Source organism: Pristiophorus japonicus, chromosome 15, assembly GCF_044704955.1.
Source record: "Pristiophorus japonicus isolate sPriJap1 chromosome 15, sPriJap1.hap1, whole genome shotgun sequence".
Classification (NCBI taxonomy): Eukaryota; Metazoa; Chordata; class Chondrichthyes; family Pristiophoridae; genus Pristiophorus; species Pristiophorus japonicus.
Genome location: NC_091991.1, coordinates 107,291,549 through 107,307,846, shown reverse-complemented (window position 1 = coordinate 107,307,846; position 16,298 = coordinate 107,291,549). Strand labels below are relative to the sequence as shown.

The 16,298-nt window shown below is 46.3% G+C and overlaps 2 pseudogenes; both read right to left on the bottom strand.

Annotated features, from left to right (window-relative positions):
• Positions 1 to 4,831: 4,831 nt before the first annotated feature.
• On the bottom strand, positions 4,832 to 5,062 carry LOC139226064 (U2 spliceosomal RNA; annotated as a pseudogene).
• A 126-nt stretch (positions 5,063 to 5,188) lies between these two features.
• On the bottom strand, positions 5,189 to 5,423 carry LOC139225978 (U2 spliceosomal RNA; annotated as a pseudogene).
• Between the last annotated feature and the right edge of the window lie 10,875 nt (positions 5,424 to 16,298).

Here is a 16,298-nt window from a genome sequence, read left to right as displayed (position 1 = left end):
TTGCCCTAATACAATGCAAGTAGAGAGAGACCTTGCTGCCAATCATCACTTAGCATTGTTTAAAAAGCATGTTTTACCTTCCTATTTGATGGATAATGACAGTCATGGGCTGCCATTCAATGCATAGTTCAAGGGATAGAGCAGGATGCACGTAACAAAAGGCTAAGGCCTGCATCACCAACTGCATGAAATATTATTTCTCCATCTCCCTCATCCCAAAGGGCCTGGACTAGATTAATTCTCCTCGCCCCAGAAGGAATAATTCCAGTCCCGTACAGTCACCTGTGTGTTGCAAGCTGGCAACTGAACGGATTGATGCAGCGGGCCAATCACAATGCACCCCCTCCGTTCATGGTGACACTGGGGGCAGGTTCTATTTCCTGTTAGCTTGTTATTGGTGGGATTTTTGCCATGATTTTTGCGGAGCTTGCAAAAAAAAACAACTCAATTTAAAACGGGGAAATGAATAAAGGCCCCTTCGCTCTCCTTAAAAGGGAATGAAACTCCTTGCTTTCATTGAGTCAAGTGAGATCTTGTAAGGGACATTCTAATGTTTGAAGTAAGATATTCGGAAATTGCACAAACTTATAAACAAAAGCCAACCACAGCAACTTGCATTTATATAGCGCCTTTAACCGTAAAACGTCCCAATGCGCATCACAGGAGCGAATATCAAACACAATGTGATTGAGTCACAGGAGACATTAGGACAGGAGACCAAAAGCTTGGTCAAAGAGGTAGGTTTTAAGGAGCGTCTTAAAGGAGGAGATGGAGAGCTTCAGGGAGGGAGCCCCAAGGCTTCGGGCCCAGGCAGCTGAAGGCACGGCCGCCAACGGTGGAGCGATGCAAATCGGCGATGCGGATGCGGCCAGAAGTGAAAGGTGGTCGGGCTGGAGGAGGTTACAGAGGTAACATGAATCAAAGCCAGTCTGACTGACGGGGTAGACATGCTCCTTGGCCAATGGATGGGAGCCTTGCAGACTTTGCGTTGTGAATGTGGAGTGCCACTTTAGGCAGCCACAAGGAAACAATGAATCGCGGGGGTCTATTGAAAAGTTGATAAATGGAACCGAAAACTAGGATAGCAATTGGCCTTTAAATAGAAAACTGCCTCAAAATGTCAGCGTGATACGCTGCTGCAAGAAGCAGTCCTTCAGATAATTGTAGGATGTGCAGTCAGCAAGGTTAGAGATACACTTCATATATATAAAAAAAGGGACTCCTCTAACCAACAAATATCATCGTTAATCAAATGACAACGATTGCATCGGCACTGAAAATGTCAAAATATACATCTTTTTTAATTAGTAAATAAATATTCTGAAGTCACTACAAGGCCTGTAAAATTCTCCAAGGGTGTCCCTTCATAACCCGATAACATAGCCCAGCCGAGTGAGTGCTGTTTATTTATTGGTGGGGTTCCCCTCAGTTCTTACCATTTGGGATCTGACAGATTAAATGCGGCAGAGTGCCGGCGAGCAGCCTTGCGGCACGGCGAGTGGATCGTGTCCCTCAATGGGACAGCACGGAAGCTGGATCGCTGAAGGCACCATCCACACACAGCATAATCCTGGCCTTGCATCCCCAGGGACGATGCAATGTTCAACACGTTCTTTCACTGCACTCAGAGCCTAGACTGGAACCAGGAGACAGTTTAGATAGCCACACCTTAATAGCACAAGACCCGACCTGGAAAATAGCCATTATTCAGCTTCCAAGCAGCCCCATTAGAAACATAGAAACATAGAAAATAGGTGCAGGAGTAGGCCATTCGGCCCTTCTAGCCTGCACCGCCATTCAATGAGTTCATGGCTGAACATTCAACTTCAGTACCCCATTCCTGCTTTCTCGCCATCCCCCTTGATCCCCCTAGTAGTAAGGACCTCATCTAACTCCTTTTTGAATATATTTAGTGAATTGGCCTCAACAACTTTCTGTGGTAGAGAATTCCACAGGTTCACCACTCTCTGGGTGAAGAAGTTCCTCCGCATCTCGGTCCTAAATGACTTACCCCTTATCCTCAGACTGTGACCTCTGGTTCTGGACTTCCCCAACATTGGGAACATTCTTCCTGCATCTAACCTGTCTAACCCCGTCAGAATTTTAAATGTTTCTATGAGGTCCCCTCTCATTCTTCTGAACTCCAGTGAATACAAGCCCAGTTGATCCAGTCTTTCTTGATAGGTCAGTCCCGCCATCCCGGGAATCAGTCTGGTGAACCTTCGCTGCACTCCCTCAATAGCAAGAATGTCCTTCCTCAGGTTAGGAGACCAAAACTGCACACAATACTCCAGGTGTGGCCTCACCAATGCCCTATACAACTGTAGCAACACCTCCCTGCCCCATATTTCAATTATCAACCCCGTCTTCGCATCCCTCCAAGGCCTCGCCCCCTCCCTATTTCTGGAACTTCCTCCAGCTCCACAACCCTCCGAAATCTCTGCACTCTTCTGCAACCCCACTTCTGTCGCTCCACCATTGGTGACCTTGCCTTCAGCTGCCTGGGCCCCAAGCTCTGGAACTCCCTCCCTAAACCTCTCCACCTCTCCTCCTTTTCGATCAAGCATTTAGTCACCTGTTCTATTGCTTCCTTATGTGGCTCGGTGGAAATATTTGTCTCATAAAGCTCGTGTGAAGCACCTTGGGCCATCTTCTACGTTAAAGGCGCTATATAAATGCAAGTAGTTGTTTTTTTGATACAACCTTGTGCAGTTTCCAAATACCTTGCTTCAAAACATTAGAATGTCCGAGTGCCCCTCCCCACCCCCTCCCCTCTCCACCCCCTGGCACTGACCCTCAGCAGTAGCCCCCGGGAGTTGTGGGACCTTACCCTGCGACACAGGCTGACATGGAATGCCGAGAGTGCAACCATTTCCATTGCCCGTGTTTGTTTCTAAATCCAGTTCAGTAAGTACACAGTAAAACATTGGAAAGATGAAATAAATACATCGAATGTTGGGGGCACAGCGGTTCAGTCAGCATGTGGGGCTGAGAACGGCCAGTTACTGATTTCATTGTGAATCTATCGTTTCTCATCGTTAGATCTCGACAACCCTTGCTGTGTATTTCCAGCATTTGCTGTTGTGACGGGAGTGTTTAAACAGCCCTGCCGAATCCATTCCAGTGCAAAACCTCTCACACAGAACAAGCATTCTCAGTGCTGTTGATGTAGCGAATCCCTGAGGAGGAATAGCTTAAATAAAACAGCAATGTACATCACCGATAGAAATGAATACTCAACCTGATACCTCAGCTAGTGTTTAAAAAATACATAATTTTTGTGGCTTCAGGATGAAGACAAAGCATCATTTCCGAACGGGATTTACTGCAGCTTAAATCCATCGTCAATCAAGGCACAAATAGCCGATTTTTCTCTCTCTAAAGATTAGTTGCAGCCGTGGCTCAGTGGGTAGCACTCTGACCTGAATTAGAAGGTTGTGAGTTCAAGTCTCACTTGAGCACATAATCTAGGCTGAACCTCACTATGCAGTGCTGAGGGGGTGCTGCACTGTCGCAGGGGCAGTACTGAGGGAGCGCCGCACTGTCGGAGGGGCAATGCTGAGGGGCTGCTGCACTGTCGGAGGGGCAGTATTGAGGGAGTGCCGCACTGTTGGGGGGGGGGGGCGGGGGCAGTGCTGAGGGAGCGCCGCACTGTCGGAGGGGCAGTACTGAGGGAGCGTTGCACTGTCGGAGGGGCAGTACTGAGGGAGCGCCGCACTGTCGGAGGGGCAGTACTGAGGGAGCGTTGCACTGTCGGAGGGGCAGTACTGAGGGAGTGCCGCACTGTCGGAGGGGCAGTACTGAGGGAGCGGCGCACTGTCGGAGGGGCAGTACTGAGGGAGCGTTGCACTGTCGGAGGGGCAGTACTGAGGGAGTGCCGCACTGTCGGAGGGGCAGTACTGAGGGAGCGGCGCACTGTCGGAGGGGCAGTACTGAGGGAGCGCCGCACTGTCGGAGGGGCAGTACTGAGAGAGCGCTGCACTGTCGGAGGGGCAGTACTGAGGGAGCGCCGCACTGTCGGAGGGGCAGTACTGAGGGAGCTCTGCCACACTGTTGGAGGTGCCGTCTTTTGGATGAGGTGGATGTAAAAGTTCCCATGGCCCCTATTTGAAGAAGAGCAGGGGAGTTCTCCCCGGTGTCCTGGCCGATATCTATCCTGTCCGGTGGGTGAGAAGGGTGCTTTCTAAATACAAGTCTTTCTTTCTTTTCACAACACAGCATTTATTGTAACGATAAAAAGAAAGAAAGATTTGCATTTATATAGTGCCTTTACGAGCACCGGACGTCGCAAAGCACTTTACAGCCAATGAAGAATGAAGTACGTTTGGAGTGTAGTCACTGTTGTAATGTAGGAAACACGGCAGCCAATTTGCGCACAGCAAGCTCCCACAAACAGCAATGTGATAACGACCCAGCTAATCTGTTTTTGGTCATGTTGATTTGAGGAATAAATATTGGTCAGGACACCGGAGAGAACGCCCCTGCTCATCTTCGGAATAGTGCCGCGGGATCTTTTACATCCGCCTGAGAGAGCAGACAAGGCCTCGGTTTAAGGTTTCCTCCGATGCTTTGTTATCAGTTTGGAAGCTCCTTCTCTCCTGATTATTGAATCCATGAAGAGTTTTGAATCCATGAGCAATTTCTCCTCGAATTGTGATTTTAATATATTTGTTGTCGGGAGACGAGATACACTGGCACGGTCACATTCATCGTCCATCCCGCATTTTTTTTTTTTTTTATAAATTCGTAGCCAATCGTTCCAATTCTTTGTCAAATCACAAACGCCAGAGGTCACCTTGCACATGCCAATGCTCTTAGCCAAAAGGCCTAGAGCCACTGCACCGTTCCTGGAAGTACTGCAATACCAGGTTCGTGCCATGGAGGTGGATGGGTCAGGTCCCCCACACACCTCCGTGGAGGTGGATGGGTCAACCCAGCCCACCCACCTCCTGTTTCAAAAATGCAAGCATATACCTTCCTGACCAGGGAGAAACCACCAGGAGGTCATGGTGGCTGGTCAGGTTAGTTATGCATGATCTTAGCCAAAAGGCCGAGAAGCGTCCATCCCGCATTTTTTTTTTAATTCATAGCCAATCGTTCCAATTCTTTGTCAAATCACAAACGCCAGAGGTCACCTTGCACATGCCAAGGATCACTCTGCGCCAATGCTCTTAGCCAAAAGGCCTAGAGCCACTGCACCGTTCCTGGAAGTACTGCAATACCAGGTTCGTGCCATGGAGGTGGATGGGTCAGGTCCCCCACACACCTCCGTGGAGGTGGATGGGTCAAACCTCCCCACCCACCTCCTGTTTCCAAAAATGCAAGCATATACCTTCCTGACCAGGGAGAAACCACCCGGAGGTCATGGTGGCTGGTCAGAAACGGTACTACACTTGATCTTAGCCAAAAGGCCGAGAAGCCTCCATCCCGCATTTACCTTAGGTGATGATAGTGGGCCTTCCCACTTCCAAGAGTTGGCGGTATAGGCGGGACTGGAGTTATACACAAGCCAGGTCAGATCAGGTCAGGGTGGCAAGTTCCTGAAAGACATTAACTGGCTCTTTTTTCTTTAAACCACAACAAACGGACTTTTTTTTCCCTGGCACCAGTTGCCAGATTTATTGAAGACATACTGGGATCGGAACTCACAAGCTCTGTGGTTGTTCGTCCAGAACCACTAAAACTGTACCCTGATTCTTAAACGCGTGCATTCCAATTTTATTGCCGATTTTATGGTTGGAACCAAGCGGCTTGCAGTAACTTTTACCACATGTTTCCTATTTGTGATCGCATAGTTCCTGTAGCAACGACAGTACATTTTAACATCTGAATTTTCCACCTGAAATGAAATCCATCATTCATCAGGGAATAATGACCAAGCTGCTAATGTAGCCGACAGTTGCAAGGTGAGCCTTATTAAAACGAGCTAAATTACCATTTCTCATGCACCAAGTATGTGTGCTACAAGTCAGACCCGAGAAGCAGTTCAATACTTGCTTCACTGTTGGACTAATAGTTGGACAGCATCCAACGCATTGTTTGTTAACTATGAAACTCATGATTTATGCAACTAAATGGAGTCATTAACGTTCTCTATGATCCAATCGGAGAGGCGGTTTAGGATTTGAAAGCAACAGAGGATTTTCCTAAACTAATCTTGGGAGTAATGTCCGGAGTATATACTGGCGATAGAAATTCTTGCTTCCCCAGCAATACGCGTCAGAAAATTGCAGGTGTGCCGTCCGCCATTTCTGATAGGCTTGGCGGAGTCCCACTGCCCTTTGTGTGAAGTGTTGGCTGACATCACCCCTGAATGGCCTGCCCTAATTTTCAGGTTCTGTCCCCTTGTTCTGACTCCTCCACCAGAGGGAATAGCTTCTCTCTATCTACCCGATCAACTCCATTAATCATCATAAACACCTCAATTAAATCACCCCAAATCTTCTATACCCCAGGGAATACAAACTGAGTCGATGCAACCTGTCCTCATAATTTAATGATTTCCCATTCATTGAGGTCAAAAGATGGAAAACACATGAAGCTGGCAAATAACAACAACTTGCATTTATATAGCGCCTTTAACGTAGAAAACATCCCAAGGGGCTTCACAGCAGCAATTTGACACCAAGCCATATAAGGAGATATTAAGACAGGTGACCAAAAAGCTTGATCAAAGAGGTAGGTGTTCAGGACCATCTTAAAGGAGGAGAGAGAAGTAGAGAGGTTTAAGGAGGGAATTCCAGAGCTTAGGACCAAAACAGCTGAAGGCAAGGCCACCAATGGTGGAGCGATTATAATCAGGGATGCACAAGGGGCCAGAATTGGAGGAGCGCAGAGATCTCGGGGGGTTGTAGGGCTGGAGAAGTAGTACTCGGTAAAATAATGGGACTAAAGGCGGACAAATCCCCTGGACCTGATGGCTTACATCCTAGGGTCTTAAAAGAATTGTCTGCAGAGATAGTGGATGCATTGGTTGCAATCTACCAACATTCCCTGGATTCTGGGGTGGTCCCAGCAGATTGGAAAACTGCAAATGTAACGCCCCTATTTAAAAAAGAAGGCAGACAGAAAGCAGGAAATTATAGACCAGTTAGCCTAACATCTATCACTGGGAAATTGCTGGAGTCCATTATTAAGGAAGCAGTAGCAAGACATTTGGAAAACCATGACTCAATTAAGCAGAGTCAGCATGGTTTTATGAAAGGAAAATCATGTTTGACAAATTTGCTGGAGTTTTTTGAGGATGTATCGAGCAGGGTGGATAAGGGGGAACCAATGGATGTGGTGTATTTAGATTTCGATAAGGTGCCATATAAAAGATTACTACAAAAGATTAAAGTTCACGGGGTTGAGGGTAATATATTAGGATGGCTAACTAACAGAAAACAGAGAGTTGGGATAAATGAGTCATTTTCCGGTTGACAAGCAGTAACTAGTGGGGTGCCGCAGGGATCAGTGCTGGAGCCTCAACGACTTACAATCTATATTAATGACTCAGATGAAGGGACCGAGTGTAATGTAGCCAAGTTTGCTGATGGTACAAAGATGGGTGGAAGAGCAAATTATGAGGAGGACACAAAAAATCTGCAAAGGGATATAGACAGGCTAGAAACATATAAGATTCTGACGGGACTGGACAGGTTAGATGCGGGAAGAATGTTCCCGATATTGGAGAAGTCCAGAACTAGGGAACATAGTCTTAGGGTAAGGGTAGGCCATTTAGGACTGAGATGAGGAGAAACTCCTTCACTCAGAGAGTTGTTAACCTGTGAAATTCCCTGCCGCAGAGAGTTGTTGATGCCAGTTCACTGGATATATTCAAGAGGGAGTTAGATATGGCTCTTACGGTTAAGGGGATCAAAGGGTATGGAGAGAAAGCAGGAAAGGGGTACTGAAGGAATGGTCAGCCATGATCTTATTGAATGGCGGTACAGGCTCGAAGGGCGGAATGGCCTACTCCAGCACCTATTTTTCTACGTTTCTATGAGTGGGCAAAAATTTGGCAGACGGAGTATAATGTGGGAAAATGTGAGGTTATCCACTTTGGCAGAAAAAATAGTAAAGGAAATTATAATTTAAATGAAAAAAAATTGCAGAGTGCCGCAGTACAGAGGGACCTGGGGATTCTTGTGCATGAAACACAAAAAGTTAGTATGCAGGTACAGCAAATAATCAGGAAGGCCAATGGAATGTTGATCTTTATTGCAAGGGGGATGGAGTATAAAAGCAGAGAAGTCCTGCTACAACTGTACAGGGTATTGGTGAGGCCACACCTGGAGTACTGCGTATAGTTTTGGTCTCCCTATTTAAGGAAGGATATACTTGTATTGGAGGCTGTTCAGAGAAGGTTCACTAGGTTGATTCTGGAGATGAGGGGGTTGACTTATGAGGATAGGTTGAGTAGGTTGGGCCTATACTCATTCGAGTTCAGAAGAATGAGAGGCGATCTTATTGAATTAAAACATATAAGATTATGAGGGGGCTCAACAAGTTGGATGCAGAGAGGATATTTCCACTCATAGGAGTGACTAAAACTAGGGGGCATAGTCTTAGAATAAGGAGCCGCCGATTTAAAATTGAGATGAGGAGGAATTTCTTCACTCAGATGGTTGTGAATCTGTGGAATTCTCTGCCCCAGAGAGCTGTGGAGGCTGGGTAATTGAATATATTTAAGGTGGAGATAGACAGATTTTTGAACGAAAAGGGAGTGAAGGGTTATGGGGAGCAGGCAGGGAAGTGAAGCTGAGTCCATGATCAGATCAGCCATGATCTTATTAAATGGCAGAGCATGCTCGAGGGGCAAAATGGTCGACTCCTGCTCCTATTTCTTATGTTCTTATGGAGGAGGTTACAGAGATCGGGAGGGGCGAGGACATGGAGGGATTTGAAAACCATGATGAGCATTTTGAAATTGTGGTGTGACCTCTGGAAATGGGCCCAGTTCTACTGATTGTGGTATGCTGCTTCTGTTGATGACTGGGGAGGATAGACTGGATTCAAACAGTGGAAATAATCAGAACAGACTGCAATACAATGGGTGCCAGGCACTTTGGAAGAAGAATTACCACAGAGATCCACTGAAGCGGGTACAGCTTCTGAGCTTGTTCTCGAAGCAGCCATTAAACTCGCTTCCAATAATAGCTGCTCAACTGACTAATGCCTTGGTCTCTCAAGTGAAAAAAATATTGAAATTAAAGTGATTAATATTTTAAAATCTGGGCTTTTATGATAAATAATACAAGCCTGGATCTTAAACTGGGACAAGAGGAAATGTGCAGGTTGGGGGTTTACACAGATGGGAGGAAAACGCATTTCCCTGACAGACAAGTTAAGCCTGGATACAATCTAGATAGTGGAAGTTTGTTATCTGCTAAAGTCTATAATGCTTTCTTTTTTGAGATTTCAGATGCCGCTCAAAAGGTATTTTCAATCACACCTTTCTGACTCAATCTGCACAAGATTTGTTGAAGACTAGTTCAAAGTAAGTGTCTTCAGTCCAAATTGTTACAGCAGTCATTCATCAGGGAACTGATGTCAGCCGCCAGTGAATGGCCATCATGTGCAGAATGGTTTGTGTACCCAAGGTTGTGGGTTCGAGTCCCACTCCAGGAACTGGAGCATATAAAACAGATTCAGAATGCTGCAAGTCTTTACACAATGCTTCATCCAGTCTGACCTCATTACCTCTCTCACCATTGACAGATCGCTTCTGTCACCTCTACCTCACCTGTCGTCTATTCCATCAGCACCGGTGACCTTGAAACTCTCTCACCTTGGTCCTCACAATCCCACCACGATCAACCCCAACACCAGCATCACCAGGCACACCAGCAGCACCAACAACACCACCAACCTTCTCTGCAATCATCTGATGCTGCACAGGACACAGGGCATCAGCATCTGACCACACTGCTGCCTGGGAGGCTAGGGATGGCCTCACCATGGCCAGATTTACTTCACTTGATGCTGTACACCCTGGCTGCCACATGATGCACCAGGCTGGCACACTAGCACCATAAAGCATCCCGACGATGCCCAAGCCATTCCTTACACACTCATCACCATTGCAGGGGGTAACGTTATGACTCACCATTCACTGCAACTCACTAAGCCACTTCCACAGGTGCACACAAATCTGTCCAAGAACGCAAAGTGTTGAAAATAAAGGTTTCAAAGTTTGATACCACATTAACAGAAACTTTACATGAACATTGCATAAAACACTGAAGTGCCTACCCAGTTGGTATGATTGCACTAGGATGAGGGTGAGCGTGGGGTGACTATGAGATGGGGATGTGATAATGTAGATAGAAGGATGGGTGGAGGTACATGGTAAGTTGGTGTGAGTGAGAATGTGCAGGAGTAAGGTGGGGAAGGCGATGTGATGAGAGGCACAGCAGGATGAGGTTGAGTGTGGCTTTGTACTAACATTTCGTGATATACTGAGATCATTGAAAAATTTGTGGCACTGCAGCCAGGTCCTCCTGACCACATCCATGCTTGTGCCCTCCTGTGCAATGTGCAACCAGGCTGTGTTGGTCTCCTGGGGAGGTCTCTTTCGCCCATGGGAAGGGAAGAGGACCTCCCTGTATGCTGTGACTCCCTCTATAATCATATGGAGGGTGTTATGGGAGAGCCTGCGTGCAGCCCTGCCCCTCTGTGCAGTGACTGTCAGTGTTTGCAGCACCTCAATGCTGCAGAACACTGACAGCATAACTGTTAAAAGAAAGTTGTGCATAGTCCCTTTAAGAAAACCGGATGATGACGCGTCATCAAATGACATCACCACACCTGCTTCCTCTAATTGGCCTGGAAACATGCTGGGCGGGCTTAAGAAGTCCAATCAGGGGAAATAAATTTTACAGGGTGGGATGGAGCCAGCAGCGGGGTCGAGACCCGAATCTATATATATTTATTTATATATATATATATATATATATTTTTTTATATTTATATATATATATATATATATATATATATATTTATATATATTTTATATATAGAGAGAGAGAGAGACATTGGGTGGGGAGACAGTGCAAGAGGCAGAAGGATCCTGTTAGTGTCAATGAGAATAACCCCCTAAAACACCCAAACACAACATAATAAATAAAAACTAAAAATATATTTAAAATTAATTGAAATTAAAGTTAATTGAATGTTTTAGAGAAAAAAAATATTTTGGGAGATTTTTTTTTAATGTGTTTTATTTAAGATTTAAAATTAACTTACCTGAATGGACAGGGTTTTTACTCCAAAAATATGTATTTAAATTTAAATTTTATGTGTTTTAAAACTTACCCTGGTAAAAGTAGCCTGCCTATACGCCAGGCTTAAGAGTTTGAAGGACACTCGCTGGGCAAGGGATGGGCAAACAGCCCAATCTCTCCCGCGGGGATGTCCTTTTCCCGGGGATGCATGCATTCTGTTAAGCTAAAACTTGACAGATTGGAAAAGCGGTTTTTTAGCCGAAAACCGGCCTCTGCGAGGCCTCGCTGGGTCCGTACACATTCTGTACACACCTGGCGAGGCCGAGATTTCACGCCCCATATTCTGGAACAAATCAGAAATCTGGCTGATAAGTAAAAAGCTCCTAATTAAACAATTCATGACCTTTAACCTGGAATTTAGCGAGTAATGTGTACATAGAGGATCCTCTTGGGCTTCCCAAATACCTTCTTGGACCCCATAGATACTTCTGGCAATATCGAGATCCCTGCGCTCCTCCAATTCTGGCCTCTTGCACATCCTCCGGTTTTAATTGCTCCACCATTGGTGGCCGTGCCTTCAGCTGCCTGGGCCCCAAGCTCTGGAATTCCTTTCCTGAACTTCTCTGCTCCTTGAAGACGCGCCTTAAAACCTCTTTGTCATCTGTCCTACTATCTGCATACGTGGCCCGGAGTCAAATTTTAGCTGATAATCGCTCCTGTGAAGCGTCTTGGGATGTCTTACCTTGTTAAAGGTGCTATATAAATGCACGTTGTTGCGGTTATTGTGGAGACTAAAGTTGTTGTTTTTTGGTACGGGAGAACTATCAGCATTAAAATAAGAACTTACGCCATGAAATTTCTTTTGTTCTCACTTTTGGTTTTTTAAGACACAGTGAGAATGAAATGTTGGCTCCCCAGAGTGCCAGTGCCAGCATAGTGTGTCGATGAGCTTATGTACAATCAATCTGGGGCCACTGCGCACATTGATATGTTGCAGAGCTATTTAACGATACACATCAGTCTTATTGATCAGCAAACTGATACAGCAATTAATCATCTCTTTTCTATAAGTAGCATTGCCTGTGCTCAATAAGGGCCAGAATAATTTATTTTCAGCAGAGCAAATCTCTATCACGAAACATCTCCCCGGGGCTCTGAGCAGAATCAACAGCTGTTTGGGCAATAGATAGGCTTGTAGACATATCGGTGGAGATTAATTATTATCCATTATATACCTGGTACCTGCACACTTAATCAGCCTTATCGTTTCAGTCAAGCACATGAAGATATCTCACTTTGCCCTTCCCGAGCTCCATCCCCTCTCATGTCAGCTGAGGCTCAGTGATAGCATACCGAGGGAGTGCTACACTGTCAGAGGTGCCGTCTTTCCAGTGAGACATTAATCTATGTGTATATTAATCTGTGCCGATAAATTCTGCTGTATGTTTCACAGCTAATATGAGAATTTTTAAAGTTCACTATATGTGTTTTCTTTCCAGAATATTATATAAGAGTATGTTCTCTCAGGTGGACATATAAGATCACATGGCCACTATTGTAAAGAAGCGCAGCTCTCCCCGATTATCCCTCTACCAACATCATTAAAAAACAGATTATCTGGTCATCATCTCATTGCTGTTTGTGGGACCTTGCTGTGCGCAAATTGGCTGCCGCGTTTCCCACATTACAGCACTTTAAAAGTACTTCATTGGTGGTGAAGCATTGAGATACCCTGAGGCTGTGAAAGGCGCTATATAAATGCAGGTTATTTCTCTCACTCCGCGTACTGTGTGGTGTTCTGGACATAGATATTGAAGCCGCAAAAGTCAAAGCAGTGATGAGCCACGGCCCCGAGACCCAGTGTTAGAGGGTTGGGTTCCTGACGGAGGGTGTAAAAGTTAGGGATTTTCAGCCTTGAAGGGAGGTATCCGTTTTGGGGGCAGTGACATCCGGGAGGGGGGACATTTTACGCCGGGCGCAGAAGTCCCGCCCTACTCGCGAAGTTCGGGTTACGCCCCGCGAAAGTAAGTGGAGCGCATTATTTTGCATGCCATTTGCTTTCTGGGGCGGTAATGGGGCGGACGGGTGGGAAATGGAACAATGGTCCTCCCTGGACCACCGGGGAGCAAGGGTGCCGTGCTAACTCAAGCGGAGAGCTGGGTTGACCCATCGCGGCACCGACCCCACACTGAATGTGCCAACGGGGAGCTCGGAAAAATCCACAGAATTCTTCATTTTAAATGGCCGCCACCTCCCCTTTAAGTATCGCCCGCGAGCGGCCTTCAGCCCAGTTCACGTCCCCTGAACCTATCGCTGACATCGCCCAGGGCAGCTTCAGGGGGCGATGTCCAAGTTAGTGTACGGGGCGCTGCGCACGGTGATGATGCTGCCATCGCTGGCACAGTCGAGCGGGACGCTATTGGTTACCGCTGCCGCTAAACTCCCGGGGAATTTAGCGGGAATCGTTTGCGGTGCCGCGCACGGGGTGAAAAGTCGTTTGCACCCCGGGGGCACTAATGGGAGGCACAAACGAGCCGAATTTCTGGGCCTCGGTGTTGAAGAGCACAAGCTATGCAAGTGCAGAGCCTGGACCCAAGTATAAATGTTAAACTGCTGTTCACATTAATTTGCAGATATCTCAAGTTGCTGATGCTGGTGTTCTGTTCAAATTAAACTATAGACCTGACAGTAACTACAGGACAAAGGGACAGAGGCTCCAATTGGCCGGCGTCTCAAAAGCTGCACTAAATATACGGTGGGCCGCAGCTCATCGTGACTCAGGGGCCGGAATACATTACCATCCATCATGGAAAATTCTGCCAAAAATTGCAAGGATTTTCCCCTCACTTCTTGCTTATTCTAGATACGTCGATTGTTTATCCAGTTGTCACAGTCACATGGAGACACTCTGCTCCCAGGCCCAGTTCCTCCCTCTTCCCAGTGCGAACATCAGCACTCTTTCCTCTCCCAGATCACAGTGGCACTCCGATACCCCACCCTCTCCCAGGCCCACTGCCTACACAAGAAGGACTCACTCAATGTTTCCCCCTCCGGTCATTCAATCTCTCTCAGGCCATGTTTCGCCAAGTATAAAAGAAAGACTTGAATTGATATAACACCTTTCATGGCCTGTTCCATACTTTTTGAAGTGTAGTCACTGTACAGTAAGGACATATCAGAGGGGGTGATCCAATTGAGGTGTCTAAGATGATGACAGGATTTGACAGGGTAGAGAGAGAGAAACAGTTTCCTCTAGTGGGTGGAGTCCAGAACAAGGGGGCATAACCTTAAAATTAGAGCTGGACCATTCAGGGGTGACGTATCCAAGTTTGCTGATGATACAAAGCTAGGTGGGAATGTAAGTTGTGAGGAGGATGCAAAGAGACTTCAAGGGGATATAGACAGGCTAAGTGAGTGGGCAAGAAGATGGCAAATGGAATATAATGTGGAGAAATGTGAAGTTATCCACTTTGGTAGTGAACATATTTTTTAAACAGTGTGAGATTGGGAAATGTTGGTGATCAGAGGGACCCTGGTGTCCTTGTACATGAATCACTGAAAGTTAACCTGTAGGCACAGCAAGCAATTAGGAAAATAAATGGTATGTTGGCCTTTATTACGGAGGATTTGAGTATAAGGGGTAGAAGTTGCCCCCCGCCCGAAACGGGGCACACCCTGCACCTTTAAAGTTTTTTCCCACTGCAACCCATGCGGCAGAGATGCCGTTGATATTCGACACTTTGGTTTTTTTTGGCTCGGTGCTGAGAGGCGGATGTGCCCTTGCAGTGGGTCTGTCGCCCCGACTGTTCATACCGCGCCACGCTGACACATCACAACATCTCTCCCCGTCAGTTAAAGGGGAGGGCCGCTGCGAACTCTGCAGCTACTTTAGTGACAAATACTGGACCACCCGGGAGGGTTTCGGCCGGGCCAGCAGCCTGGCACCCAAGAGGGTGAAACGTTAAACCGAGGCCCCATCTGCCCTCTCAGGTGGATGTAAAAAGATCCCACGGCACTTTTGGAAGAAGAGCTGGGGAGTTCTCCCCAATGTTATGGACAATATTTATTCCTCAACCAACAACACTTAACAAAAAGCAGAAATCTGGTTATTATCTCATTGTTGTTTGTGGGAGCTTGCTGTGCGCAAATTGGCTGCTGCGTTTCCTACATTACAACAGTGACTACACTTCAAACAGTATTTAATTGGCTGTTAACGCTTTGGGACATCCCGAGGTCATGTCTTGTTAATGGTAATGGATTCATAAAGCATATCAATAGTAAAAGGAATGCATTAATACAGAAATAGTGAAGAAAGAAAACTTTGCACTTAATTTGCCATTCAATGTGTGCATTAATATTGTCACATATGATTAGTATTTTAAATCACCAATCATTGCCAAGCTAATGGGATCAATAATTGATCCAGTGGTTTGCAAAGAGTGCCTGCAAAAGCGAGAAAGAGACAGCCTTCAGGCAGACTGCTGACAGATGTCTGAGTAACGATTGTTACAGTAACATCTGTGCTACGGAAACTGGGTCGAGTTTTCATTGACGTTGTTGGTGCATTTTCCCCGAATGTTCGCTATGGGATGCACATCCATCCATTCGCTCTCAGCCGTGAGGTCGTCTGGGAATCCTTCACAGCTCCAGACTCTCGTTAGTCCTCATTCAACAGCAAGAGGAATGATATAGACACAAAGGTTAATCTTTCCCTCGGGCTTGCTCACCCCACATCTGTGCAGGAGTCTCCCACGTTACGGATGAGCAGAGAGATGCGCTGAAGGATAATGCTGATCTGTAATTCAGCAGTTTGGCTGTGCTAACCCAGAATCCAGTTTACCTTGAAAATGTCAGTCCTTACCTTTGCCTTTAAGCAGAAACTCTCACGGGAATTATTTGCCACTGAAACCTATTCCAATGTCACCCAGAGAAAACCAACAATATAAAAGAAACTCTCTCACATTGGGAGACGTTATAAATTCAGAGTCTGCTGTAGACAGATTCTTGGGCTCAGTGGCAGTGATGATTGGGGTTTAAAAAAAATGTTACATATTAATCTACAAATCATGTGTGACAATATTAATGCACACT